Source organism: Pinus tabuliformis, chromosome 9 (assembly GCF_031772625.1).
Source record: "Pinus tabuliformis cultivar Carrire ecotype Pingquan chromosome 9, CPIR1, whole genome shotgun sequence".
Taxonomy (NCBI): domain Eukaryota; kingdom Viridiplantae; phylum Streptophyta; class Pinopsida; order Pinales; family Pinaceae; genus Pinus; species Pinus tabuliformis.
The window spans coordinates 160,311,418-160,325,091 of NC_142307.1; positions in this window are offsets into that span (position 1 = coordinate 160,311,418).

Here is a 13,674-nt window from a genome sequence, read left to right on the forward strand (position 1 = left end):
AAAAAAAAAAAAAAGAGAAAAAATGGAAAAAGAGGAAAATAGAAATCTAAGGTGAAAACCTCCTCGGAGGCGCCTTAGATTGGCTCATTGATTGAAAACCTCCATGAGGCGGTCAATGGGTTGGAAAAAAGAGAAAAGAGAATAAGATCTTTGGGTGAAAACCTCCCTTGGAGGCGCCCAAGGCAGGCAATTAGGGTGAAAACCTCCATGAGGCGCCCTAGTTGTTTTTCATAAAAAAAAAAAAAAAGAGAGAGAAAAAGAAAAATAAAGCTAATCTCCATTGAATAATTTCATGTTGCAGCAATGACATTGGAGGTTGCAAGGAGGACGTTTCATGACAGGAGGAGCACTCAAATCAAGGCTAAAGGAATTTTTCTTGTGCCTTCTACAGGAAACTCTGTATTTCTACAGGAAACATCCTGTAGAACCTTTGGACGAGCCAAATCCAATTTCAAATGTGAATCTAATGGTGGGAATCTGTTGATTAGGCCTACAAGCACTTGTGTGTCCATCCCTTGCCTTTATCCATCATTTATTTCCCTCCTTGTGCTTCTCATTGTGCTTCTACAGGAACTTCCTGTAGAAATTGTGGGAAACTAGACATGGATTCCAAAAAGTGGTTTGGCGAGCATTGTAGCTTCCTCAAGGGTTCAGAAGCCCTCATGCAATCTTCCAACTCCTCCTCCATCATCTCCATACCTGCATCACAGCCCAAGCTCAGTTTTCCCTTCCATGCAAGCACATGCAAAAAGCCTTGAGGCAAAAATCCATAGAGCAGAATTTGTTTTTGCCATAACTTGAAAACCATGCATCCATTTGACAAACCGTTTTATGGGGAATTGTACAAGGTTGATGACAACATGCTTGAGTAGTTTCATGCAATTCCGGTGCACGGTTTCAAAGAAATCAGCCTCCATCACCATCAGCCATTTTTGCATTTTCTCCATAACCGTGCATCTGTTTCAAAACCTGTTTTGTGGGGCGATGCACATGGATGATAGTAACCTACCCAAGAAGTTTCAGCCGATTCCGATGCACAGTTTCCGAGAAATCGAGCTCTGAAATCTTCAGCCATTTTCCATTTTTCTCGAAATCCGTGCATCCATTGATCACGAATTTGCTATGGGAGATGCATAATGATGGTAGGAACATGCTCACCGAGTTTCAGATCAATCCTATCTACCGTTTGGGAGAAATGGCAAAAATAAGTTCTGGTTTTGTGACCATGCGGCAGCAGCAGCTTGAACGGGCAGAGTTGAACGTGGAAACGATTGCATGTAGCTCAGATCCGGCCAGAGGACACCTGCACAAGGAAAAGCAATCAAAAATCATTAGCCAAGCCTCATGCAATCAAAGGATCAGAGCATGCAGCAGTGAGAAGCTTCACAAGCAGCCGACAATTTTTTATTAATTTTTTAATATTAAAATATTTTAAATATTAAAAAATAAGAGTAAAAAATAGCTAAAAAATAGCTAAAAATAGCTAAAAAATAGCTCTCCTCATGCAAACAATCTGAAAAATCATGTACTGCTCCTGGAAGAAGAATGCACTGCTCCTGTAGAAAATCATGGCCGGGGGTCGGAACTGCTCATGTAAAAAGTCCCGATCTTGCGCGGATTCCGCTAACAAATCAAGGGCCTGGGAATATGCTGAAGCAAAGGGTGACGCTGGAATTCTCCATGCAGTTTAGGGTTTAGGAAACCCCCAAGGTTCAAAGCACGAGTGGCTTCACAGTAATCCAGCTTCAACACCAAGGGGGCCCTTTTGAGGCCAAGTGAGTGAAGAGGACCTCGCGCATAGACCTGCTGCAATAGAGCAACCCTTTGATCCCAAAGGACCTTGGAAAAACATGCCTGGAGGAAATCCTGTGGATAGCCCCTCGACCTAAGCCTGCTGTAGAAAACCCGTCTGAGTTCGAGGAAGCCCGTCTCAGTGCTCTCTCGAAGAAGATACCTCTGCAGCTCATTAACCACGAATGCAACTTTCTGGTGCTTGGGATGCCAGGAAGTAAAGGGAATATACTGATATGCATTCAGTGGTTTCTGGTAACATCTGGTGGAAAGCTTTCCAGAGGTGGAGAAGTCATCACCTTTGAAAAGCACAATGTCCAGAATGTTGATGCTGGATGATGAAATGCAAGAAGTAATGCGAATGTGCTCAGGATAAATGGACTGGTAACAATCCAAGAATTGGACCAATCTCTCTCTGGAGCCATTCCAGACCATGCACCCATCATCAATAAATCGTCTGAAAAGCTGAATCTCTGGAGCAGGAAACCTACGGAAGACTTCTTGCTCAAGATGGCAAAGGAAGAGACATGCATAAACAACAGCAAAATTGCTGCCCATGGCAGTGCCTCTAATCTGCCGATAAAAAGAGCCATCAAACTGCAAAAAATGCCACTTGAGCACCAACTCAGCTGCACTGACAAGAAAATCCACATCTTTTGGAGTGAAGAAATCAGCAGTACTATGCTCAATCATATCCCGTAAGGCATGCAAGCCTTCCTGAGTAGGGATACTAGGGTAAAGGGACTCTACATCAAAGGTTACAAGAAATGAATCGGGAGCAAAACGCTTGGATTCAATATCCTGCAATAAAGAGAGAGAGTCTGGAAGATGATTGGGCTGAGCAAGAAGAGTACCAAGAAGTTTATAATGCAAAAATTTGGAGAGAGGCTCCAACATAAACCCATTGTAAGCACAAATAGGCCTACCGACAGGAGGGTTTTTGTGGATCTTCCAAATGAAGTAAAGCCTGCAAGCTTTGGAAAATTGCGGCTTGATTTGCATTATATACTCCCACTGCTGCACTGAAAGAAGATTGCGAAATCTTGCTTGAAGTTGCCTGAGAGACCTGCTGATGGCCAACCATGGAACCGCTGCATACTGCCTGTAGACATTGAGATCAGCTAGTTGCCTGTGGGCTTCGGCAACATAGCTATCTCTGTCAAGTACCACAATCCCCAGGTTCTTATCTGCTGGTTTGATTACAATAGGGAGTTGGCGAAGACTCTTTAATGCAAGCAATTGGGATCTGGCAAAACTGGGTCTGGCGGTAAACTGAACGGAGGCAATGCGGGTTTGGAGGATGGAGAGGCCAAGCTGAAGAGCACGATTAAGATCAGGATCATTAATCGGAGGCTCCCAGGTAGGGTTTGGCAATCGGAAAGGATTGTAAGTGTCATCATCAGAAGAAAGACGGAAAAATCTTCTCAGACGGCAAAGACGGGAGAAACAGGCATATTCCTGATGCAGTATCCAGCATCTGCTGTTTGTACAGCAGTATCCACAACTCCTTTACGAGCCCCATAACGGGAAATAATATATTTCGTTAAAGAGATCCCTTCGCGTAAATTCCGTCGAATGGGTAGATCGATGATTTGTCCTTGAGGATCTGACATTAATCCTCTCATACCTACTAATTGGTGAACCTGAGATGTACTTCCCCTAGCTCCTGAGAAGGACATCACATGTACTGGATTTAAGGGATCAGTCATGCTAAAATTCAGATTCATTTCTTTTCTCAAATATTCACTGGTAGCATACCATATCTCAATCGATTGACGTAATTTTTCCACTGCGTGTACATTCCCATAATGATTCTGTTTCTCCGAAACAGAACCTTGTTGCTCTGCATCTTGGACGAGCCATCCTTTGGAAGGCGCTGTTAAAAGATCATCAATTCCTAATGAAATAGCTGTATCAGTAGCTTGTTGAAAACCCGAAGTCTTGAGTTGATCCAAGATATGTGATGTATATGTCATTCCGAAGTGATCTATTAATATGCTAATAAGCTTTCATATATCAATGTTATCAATGTATCTCCTTTGTCAAGAATTTCTCCATAATGACTATGGACAGTTGCTTTTCGAGTAGCCAAATAAGGTTTAGCTGATCTAATGACTAAAGATTCCTCATCAACTGCTATAATTTGACCAGATTCGGGGAGTGGTTCATCCTCGGATATCCATACACTTTCAGGAATCAATTGTCCAAGACTAACTACTGGAAATGTTTTTTCGCAGAATTCGGATTCGGATGAGGAAGAGCACCAATTTGGACCCAATAGATTGGAAATGATGTTCCTGCACGGATCGAAATGATAAATTATCATATTTTCGTCCATGAAATAATATTTAGGTACTTGGAAAGTATTGAAAGAATTGTGAAAAATGGAATGTTTCTTTGATAATACTTTTTTATAAGTTAGAAAATGGGAGGATGGAAAACGGTTGGTTATACTATGTAAATTACCCAAGAGACCTGAAAATTCAATGATTTTTCTCATAGGATCCTTTCTATTTGATTGATTTCCCGTATCATAACATTTAGAATCATTGAATAGAACGATTCGAAAATAGTCGGATGGTGATAGAACCATAAAAGATCCACTGACTTCTTCCCCATTAGATAATGAACAAATAATTCCTTGATGCTTACTAATTAATTGACTCGCCCCATTGGAAGATAAAAGATTAGTGTGGTCCAAATTGTTATGGAACATCAAATTTGGACTTGTTTTATTGTCCCTTCTCCCCATGAAAAAAGGGGGGTATTTCATCAAGCTAATTTGAACCATATTGTTAACGATCTTATTTGTTCTTACTGAAATAAGAGAAACATAAGCCTCAGATTCTATAGAATCTATTTGTTCCCAATCAAATCCTATACAAGTTCGAACCAATGGAATACTTATATCACTCATTACTTGGATTCATTCACCGTCTTCATACGAAATAGAATAGCTAATTTGAATCTGCAAGTTGTCCCCTTCCCTCGATAAATCTAGGGAAAACGGTGTTGTCATATTCGACCCATCAGGTATTCCATGTTCTACGTTAGATATCCAAAAATGAAATTTCTCTGTAGAATACCACTTTTTGGGTATTCTAAGAATCGCATCAGGAAGAGCCATCAAACTGCAAAAAATGCCACTTGAGCACCAACTCAGCTGCACTGACAAGAAAATCCACATCTTCTGGAGTGAAGAAATCAACAGTACTATGCTCAATCATATCCCGTAAGGGATGCAAGCCTTCCTGAGTAGGGATACTAGGGTAAAGGGACTCTACATCAAAGGTTACAAGAAATGAATCGGGAGCAAAACGCTTGGATTCAATATCCTGCAATAAAAAGAGAGAGTCTGGAAGATGATTGGGCTGAGCAAGAAGAGTACCAAGAAGTTTATAATGCAAAAATTTGGAGAGAGGCTCCAACATAAACCCATTGTAAGCACAAATAGGCCTACCGACAGGAGGGTTTTTGTGGATCTTCCAAATGAAGTAAAGCCTGCAAGCTTTGGCAACTTGCGGCTTGATTTGCATTATATACTCCCACTGCTGCACTGAAAGAAGATTGCGAAATCTTGCTTGAAGCTGCCTGAGAGACCTGCTGATGGCCAACCATGGAACCGCTGCATACTGCTTGTAGACATTGAGATCAGCTAGTTGCCTATGGGTTTTGGCCATCAGCAGGTCTCTCAGGCAGCTTCAAGCAAGATTTCGCAATCTTCTTTCAGTGCAGCAGTGGGAGTATATAATGCAAATCAAGCCGCAAGTTGCCAAAGCTTGCAGGCTTTACTTCATTTGGAAGATCCACAAAAACCCTCCTGTCGGTAGGCCTATTTGTGCTTACAATGGGTTTATGTTGGAGCCTCTCTCCAAATTTTTGCATTATAAACTTCTTGGTACTCTTCTTGCTCAGCCCAATCATCTTCCAGACTCTCTCTCTTTATTGCAGGATATTGAATCCAAGCGTTTTGCTCCCGATTCATTTCTTGTAACCTTTGATGTAGAGTCCCTTTACCCTAGTATCCCTACTCAGGAAGGCTTGCATGCCTTACGGGATATGATTGAGCATAGTACTGCTGATTTCTTCACTCCAGAAGATGTGGATTTTCTTGTCAGTGCAGCTGAGTTGGTGCTCAAGTGGCATTTTTTGCAGTTTGATGACTCTTCCTGATGCAATTCTTAGAATACCCAAAAAGTGGTATTCTATAGAGAAATTCCATTTTTGGATATTCTAACGTAGAACATGGAATACCTGATGGGTCGAATATGACAACACCGTTTTCCCTAGATTTATCGAGGGAAGGGGACAACTTGCAGATTCAAATTAGCTATTCTATTTCGTATGAAGACGGTGAATGAATCCAAGTAATGAGTGATATAAGTATTCCATTGGTTCGAACTTGTATAGGATTTGATTGGGAACAAATAGATTCTATAGAATCTGAGGCTTATGTTTCTCTTATTTCAGTAAGAACAAATAAGATCGTTAACAATATGGTTCAAATTAGCTTGATGAAATACCCCCCTTTTTTCATGGGGAGAAGGGACAATAAAAGGCTTCAGGTACGTGACAAAACCTATTCCTCTATTGCATGAATCTAATTCAAGAACTGCATGAACGAATGGAGTGATGGAATTAAGCCACGAATTTAGGAAGGTTCACTTGATGTCCAGTTCTCTAGCAAGTCACGCAGCATGCATGGGTCAGCCATGCACGTGAAAGTAAAAAAACGGACAGTATGGGCAGTCTAACTCCAGTGCAACTCAATCGATGAGATTTCAAGCAGAGAACAAATAGTGACCACTGCAGTTCATGATTGCAAAACAGCCGCATAAGCCAGCACATGTATGTGCCACCTCACTCCAAAAATCACGCAGAAATCTGAGCGCTCAGCTGTTAGTCAACTTGCACTTGCATCATGCTCACTCAAAGTATACATCCTCTACTTCCACAATCGGCTTAATCTATCGACCTCCGCTGAGTTTCCTACCTATTTTCGAATTTCTCTAGTGCATCGGGCTCACTCAAAGGCCGAATCACGTTCTACAGGAAACGGGTGAAGTCTTCTACAGGAAATACAGCATAGCCTTCCGGAGCAGTCTGACAGAGATGGAGGATACACGACAAGGTGGGATGAATGAAAATCCAAGGGACATGGTGTTGTCAGACAATGATGATGGATACAACACAACTGTTATTGCATCTTTTCAAGAAAAACATGTTGATTCTAGACAGTCAAAACAACCTATTTCAATTCCAATATTGGGAGAAATGAATGAAGATCATGCAGGGAGATGTGTAACAGAGGCTACTCAGCAGGATGTTTTTTTTTGCCAGAAATGCAAGGACCATCAACATCCTCATTGGATGAGAATGGCAATGAAGACACAGGAAAATATGCTGCTGGGAAGGATGTCGTGATAGCTAACTTGCAAGGATGTCCAGGACCATTGGTGGATGAACGTATTGAGATTATGTCATGTGGTGAACTGAACTGTTGGACAAAAATGAAGAGTTTTGGCCAAAGATATCAGTCCTTCTAACAGTGAGGAAGAAGAGCAGAAAGGGGGAGAAGATGAAGGCTGCCACAACCCAGCTGAAAAGAAAATCACCCACAGCCAAGCAGGACACAGTGAAGCTTGAAGAAAGGTAGGCTCAAAAATACCATTTCCATGCATGAGATTTTAAAGGGTGGTGAACTAGCTTGGTTGAAGTGGGGACAATTAAAACCAGTCTGCCTATGGGTCAAGAATGGTGGTTTGCTTGTGGGATACACGGAATTTCTTTCAAATAGTGTTGCATCACATTCTCTTCCAAGGTTCCTGTCAACAAATGCTCCACATGATAATGATAAACCACTGTAACGCTCACCTGTGCACATATAAACTACTTTTTTTTCTTTTTATGGATGTTATATGGTTAGTGTGAAAAGTAGCTCTAAATCTATCACTGAAGCAATTACAAGCTCGACATACCTGAAACGCAGTATCCTGGATGGACAAAGAGGACTGTGTATATAGTGCAGAAATAACAAGGGTTACATCTTGGCTCTATATTCAGATCTGTCTAGACAGATCAAGATCTCAATGAAGAAGTGATGACTGATGATGAAAAATGTGACACTGTCACACGGGTATTCTCACCATGCCTAGCAGCACAGTTCAAGAAGAAGGCACCCTCAGCCACGCAGACCAAAACAGTTGACACAGGACCTTCTACAGGAAGTCTGGAAACGGAGCAGCAAAGGGAGAAATCGCTTGAGATTTTGGCCAGGGAGGCGGTAGCAGTGCTAGATGCCCTAAGCACATCTCCAAGGCAAAAAGGGAAGCAAAAAAAGGGAGCCTTCCATGTACTTTAAGGCAAGAAGGAGCATGTGGATAAAAGCTGGCAGACCCTAGCCACAGTCAAAGGAGCCAATTACAATTGAGGACACCACAGCTAAACAAAAGGAAGAGTCTCCTTCAAAGGGGTCCATCATCTATGAATGAGGAAACTAAAAACCTTCACCTAGAGAGAAGCAAATCAAGGTGATGGACTCAAAGACTGCTTCTACAGGAAGACAGAGAACAGTTAGCAGACTGTTCTACAGGAAGACAAAGGACTGTTTCTACAGGAAAACAGAGGACTGTTTCTACAGGAAACCAGCGAACAGTTTCTACAGGAAAGTTTGAAAAGAGGGAAGCCAAAGGAGAAATCGGCTGAAATGCTAGCCAAGGAAGCCACCAGGGCCATCAAAGACGAGGGGAGAGATTTGGTTTCTGAGAGGATGAGCAACACTTTCAGTAGGGGGGTGATGATGAGCCCCAAAAATGTACAATTATTTGGGCTCATTCAACCTCCTAATTTGGCTTAGTCCACCATTCTCATTAGTTTATTGCATGTTTTTGATTATTTTTATGTTAATAGAGTGAATTTGGTTAGTCATTATGCCAACAAGTCTAATGGGTGCTTTGTGTAGCCTTTTTGGTCAACTTGGAGACAAAATTGAAGGTCTTAATGAGCACTTGGTAGCCAAATTCGTGGGAGAACAAGCTAGAGGATTTGTCGGAAGGTGTCCCCTTCATTTATGGGCCCTTACCTCGAATTCTCCACCATCAGCTCGGAGTTCAAAGGCCACCAAATCAATGAGCACAAGGGCAACCAAGCAAGTCAAGTAGGGCTGCTGTTAACTGCAAGTCCTGGGCAGCCAAGTCCCTAAATTTTAGGAGGACTGTTGGGTCCTCAAATTGTATAAATAAGAGGGCTTAAGACCTCATTTCGGTTGGTCAATTTGGTTAGCTAGTGGTTAGTAATTTTTGTAGCCAATAGTTAGTCATTTCATAGTCTTGTTGTAGTCATCTTGTAGTTCGATTTTTAGGCCATAGATTAGTTTTGCTGTCAGCTCATTTTCAAGTTCTCCTTGTAGACAGTTTTGATGTAACTCTTCATTCTTGATTAATAAAGATGAATCCAGCTTTGCACCAGCTCTAAATCTCTCTTGGGAGGCTGTAGCTCTTGGGGTTGTGCCCATCTCAAGCGCTCAGTACCTCCCTTGTTTATCTTTATGTGTTTGCTGCGTTCTTAAAATGAAATCTGCTCTTAGATCTTGCTTTGTTATTTTGGTTGTTTGTGATGGTTAAAGTAGTTTTTTATGGTTAGAATCGATTGGTAGGAGTTTGTCATGCATTTAGATATTTTTTAATGTTCTTACTCACGTGATGTACATGGTTCTTCCAAACAAAGCTTCTGTTTATTCACTTCATTGACAGTTGGATTAAGTTAGCTAGGACTTGGTTTGTTTGCAAGGATTCATTGATTCGTTTGAATGAGCATTGTGCAAGGCATCTCTATCACCTTCATCACCTCCTTGTTCATCTGAGCCTCGTCCAGATCAGCTCCTCCATCACCAAGTCTGTTTCCTCATCTCCCATCTGCTCTTTTTCCACGAAACCCTACCTTCTTGCTTTTCCATTGCCTACACCTTTGTTGATGCAAGTCAGCCTTCCACATCATCTCACCATTCCATCCATCCGTTCCTGGGTCACTTCAGACCCCCATCCTACCTCCATAACCATCCATGCATCTTCCATCAACCATCCATCCTCAAACATCCCATTTTGAAACATCCTGTAGAAGAATTGCAGAACATCCTGTAGAAACCCCTGCAGACTTCCTGTAGAAGTTCATAGACACGGTTTCATGTCATCCAGACTTTGTGAAACTCTCAGAAAGAATGTTAGGGATCCCTTAGACCCTCTCTGTACCATCCCAACCTTTCCCAAAGTATTTCATCCCTTGATCCATCCCTGCACAATGGAGAACTAGTTAGAAGCACGTGCATGATAATTTCAACAACTTAAGCAAAAATACAAAAATATGTTTTCTTCAGATAGTAATAACTTAGACACATGCATTTTACCTTCTTAGAAGTAATGGCATCTTTTTCAGTAGTTTGCATGCTCATTTTTGCATCAGTAGGACTAGTTGGTAGAATTAGGGTTTGCTAGGGTTTGCTAGGGTTTGTATTTCTTTTTGGCTTTCAGTTTCTTTCCGCAAGTAGATTAGCTTCCTTTGAGTTAGCTTTCGTCCATCAGTTAAAAAGATTCTTCTAAGAGCTCATAGAAGTTGGCTTAAGCTCCTAGCGGACTTGTGCCAGCTGACCAAGTGACAGCTGCAGCAAGAGCTAGTACTTGTGCATACAGCACTGTCGCTTCCAAGTTTGTACGAACTACCGGGTTGATAAAATTAGAGATAGGAAGCTCCAGGAGTTGTAGCATTATTGCTACAATACTAGAGCCCACCACCTACCATATGTCTTTGCACGTTCATAACTCGTCGCACCACATCCCCACCGTTGATCACCCCGCCGATCCAACGGCTCCCGTCGCACCCGATAAAGGCGACCCACTCTACCACTCTCCGCCATCAGATCATCTCTGCCAAGATCTGACAGTCTTCGCTTTCATCGCACCAACAACTTAATCGAGCGATAACGTGCGATGAGAGCATTTTTTCTCTCTCATTCACTGCTACGTGTCGATCGTTGAATGGAATCACTTGGCCTTAGGCTTTTACCACTTTACGCGCCAAAGTGGTGCGATGAAAACCATTACCACCCGTCCAATCCGCCCCGCCCGTTAAACATCCGTGCAGATCTGTAGCCCAATGACCACACAATCTGTCCACTGAAGATCCAACGGCCCCAACTCACCCCACTCTCACCTCGGGCGATAGCCTCCGTCAAGCTGTCTCCGCCATTCATTTCTCGATCCGACTGTCATTCTTCTCACTCACCCAAATCGTCCACCTACCCATGCATTCCACGTCCTCTGACCACTCTGTTGCCCGAAGAAGGAGATGACCAGCTCTTCCATCATTAGTCACAGTTAGACCCCCAACAACCATATTTAACAGAAAGCATGGCCAAGGGAGAAAAGGACACAACACGACTCTGTAACTGAATTTATCAGTCATGGACTCCACCGGTACGAGCACTCCAACCGCCTAAAGGACAGCACAACACCTGAACAGATCAGATTCACCCACTGAAGCAAGCAAACACGTTCAGAGACTCCATCAGGCAGTTAAATGTAGTTGGTGGTCAATTATGACCCCTCCATACCTAAACAGCCAAGTGCCCTTGTAATGTAAATCTATAAATATCCAGAAGCAAGATGTAATCAAGGTTGGCATTTGATGTAAGGTTCAACTTCTGGAGACTGTAGACACTTTGTCACTTGTATCGTCTCATCTTCATCTTCAGCTAATACAAGCTTCTTTTGCTATTAACTGCTCACTGTCCATTTTCTTCTGTTCTAAATTTGTGCCTGATATACTGCGTTCTTGATCTTTTGATGTTTAGCACTAGATAACTGTCATCTTATCTATGTTAGAATGTTGAATGTATCACTGAATAGGTTACTCAGGTTTCTTTCTATCTAATGTAGGAGAGCTATCATCCTGTCTTTGCATTAATAGATTAGATTTACAGGTTTCTTTACTAGTTGTAGCCGGCCATCACATGGTCTTGTGTATCTGCTGGTGTGGTTAGTATTCTCCATATTCACCTAATATCTAAAATTGTGAGCATTGGTGGTCTAAAGCCTTGTAGTCTGAGGGTGTTCATGCATGTCTGGAGTGAAACAAAGTAGAAGTGGTTATCTGGCTTGAACCAAACCATCATTCCTTCCATTAAACCTGCAACAATAGTTGAATTTATATGTTACCAGGCATCTCCGAGCTACAACCTAGGAGAGTTTCTTGGAACCCTAACAGGGTCCTTAAAATCTAAAATCACTGAAGAGTTCATTTCGCAAGCCACATACTTACCACTTACAGGTGAGTGTTAGTTTAAGAAAAAGCGGTTGACAAAGAAGCGTTGGCAGCGGTTCGTGGTTGATAAGAAGATTGAGGTTGATTGGAAAAAGTGACTGCCATAGACCACCATGGTCGGGAAATGGCGAGATTTACTGTTTATATTATAGAAGTTTGTCACAGGCGAAGGACGCTATACCTTGGCATTCGTATACCAGCTTCGATTGCTATCACATTTCGAGGCGAGGAAACTGATTAATTTCCCTCACTTCTTACTCAGGAGCCTCGAAAAGATGGAGAAAAATGTGTAGAGTGGAAGTGCAAGCTAGATTGCAACCAAAATTTGCCATCATGGACTCATTACAATGTTGGTAAAAAAGATGTTAGAGAAAAAGGGATTAGCATGGGAGGCATTTCTAAAAGAATTCTGAGCAAGGGGTTCAGAAGAACCTGCTAGCACAAGTGTAAGTAAAAAGAGAAAGGGAGAGACATTGTCTCCTACCAAACATTGAAGTAAAGGCTCACCAGTGCAAGCAGAGAAGAGGGCCATTGAAAACACTCCACCTGTAGCAAAGAAAAGGAAAATTAGGACCTTGGCGAGGAGGAAAGTTGTCGGCCAAGGGAAAAACCAGTCGGGTTCTTCAATTGTAATCGATGACTCGCCCCAAGTCTCCCCCACAGTTCATAATCTCTCAGTGCTCGCAGATGCAGTAGCACACACTGTGGAGGATGAGGAGAATGCAGAAGATGATGTGTTGTTGTCAACGTTTTTCAGTAGGCTAAGGAGTAGGAAAACAATGTCGACACCAAACACCGGCGAAGTCCAAGTAGAGGAGGACGAAGAGGAATAACATGAAGAGCCTCCTGACAATTTTAGTGAACTGGATGTGGAGACCCTTAATGATTTCGAGGACCAGGGCATTGAAGACCCTACAGTTTTTGAAGGCTAGGGCATTGAAGACCCTGCGGATTGTGAAGATCAGGGTACTAAAGGCCCTACGATTTCTGAAGATCAAGGCATTGAAGACCCTGTGGTGTTCGAAGGATAGGGTACTGAAGTCCCTGTGGTGGTAGAAGAATGGGGAATCGAAACCCCTACTGATTTGGAAGGACAGGGTGTGGAATTCCCTGAGAAACTAAGAGAGTAATTTGTTAAGATCCTCGAGGAATTAGGTGCATAGGGTACTGAAACCCCTAGCACAGATATTGGTGAGGGTATCCAAACCCTTAGTGACAACAAAACCCCGAGCATAGAAACCCTCGGCGATGTCTTAAGGAAAACTTTTGACAGTCTTGACCTTGATGTTGAGTCCATGGTAGAAAAGGCGTTCACACCTAAATATCTTAGTACAACACCGTCCACTCTCTTCCTTAATAACAGAATAGTGGACTTGGAGCAACAGGTCCATGACCTAGAAGTGTTAAACCAGGTCATGAAAGAGCAGAGTTGGAAGAAACAGAGTGAGGAAGAAGTAAAACAGAAGAAGCATCAAGTAAGGGTGTGGAAATACCAGCCTTCTAGATGCTATAGACGCCTGAAGAAGGTGACTAAGCAGCTGCAAAAAGCTCGAGACAAGAAGCCAAAGA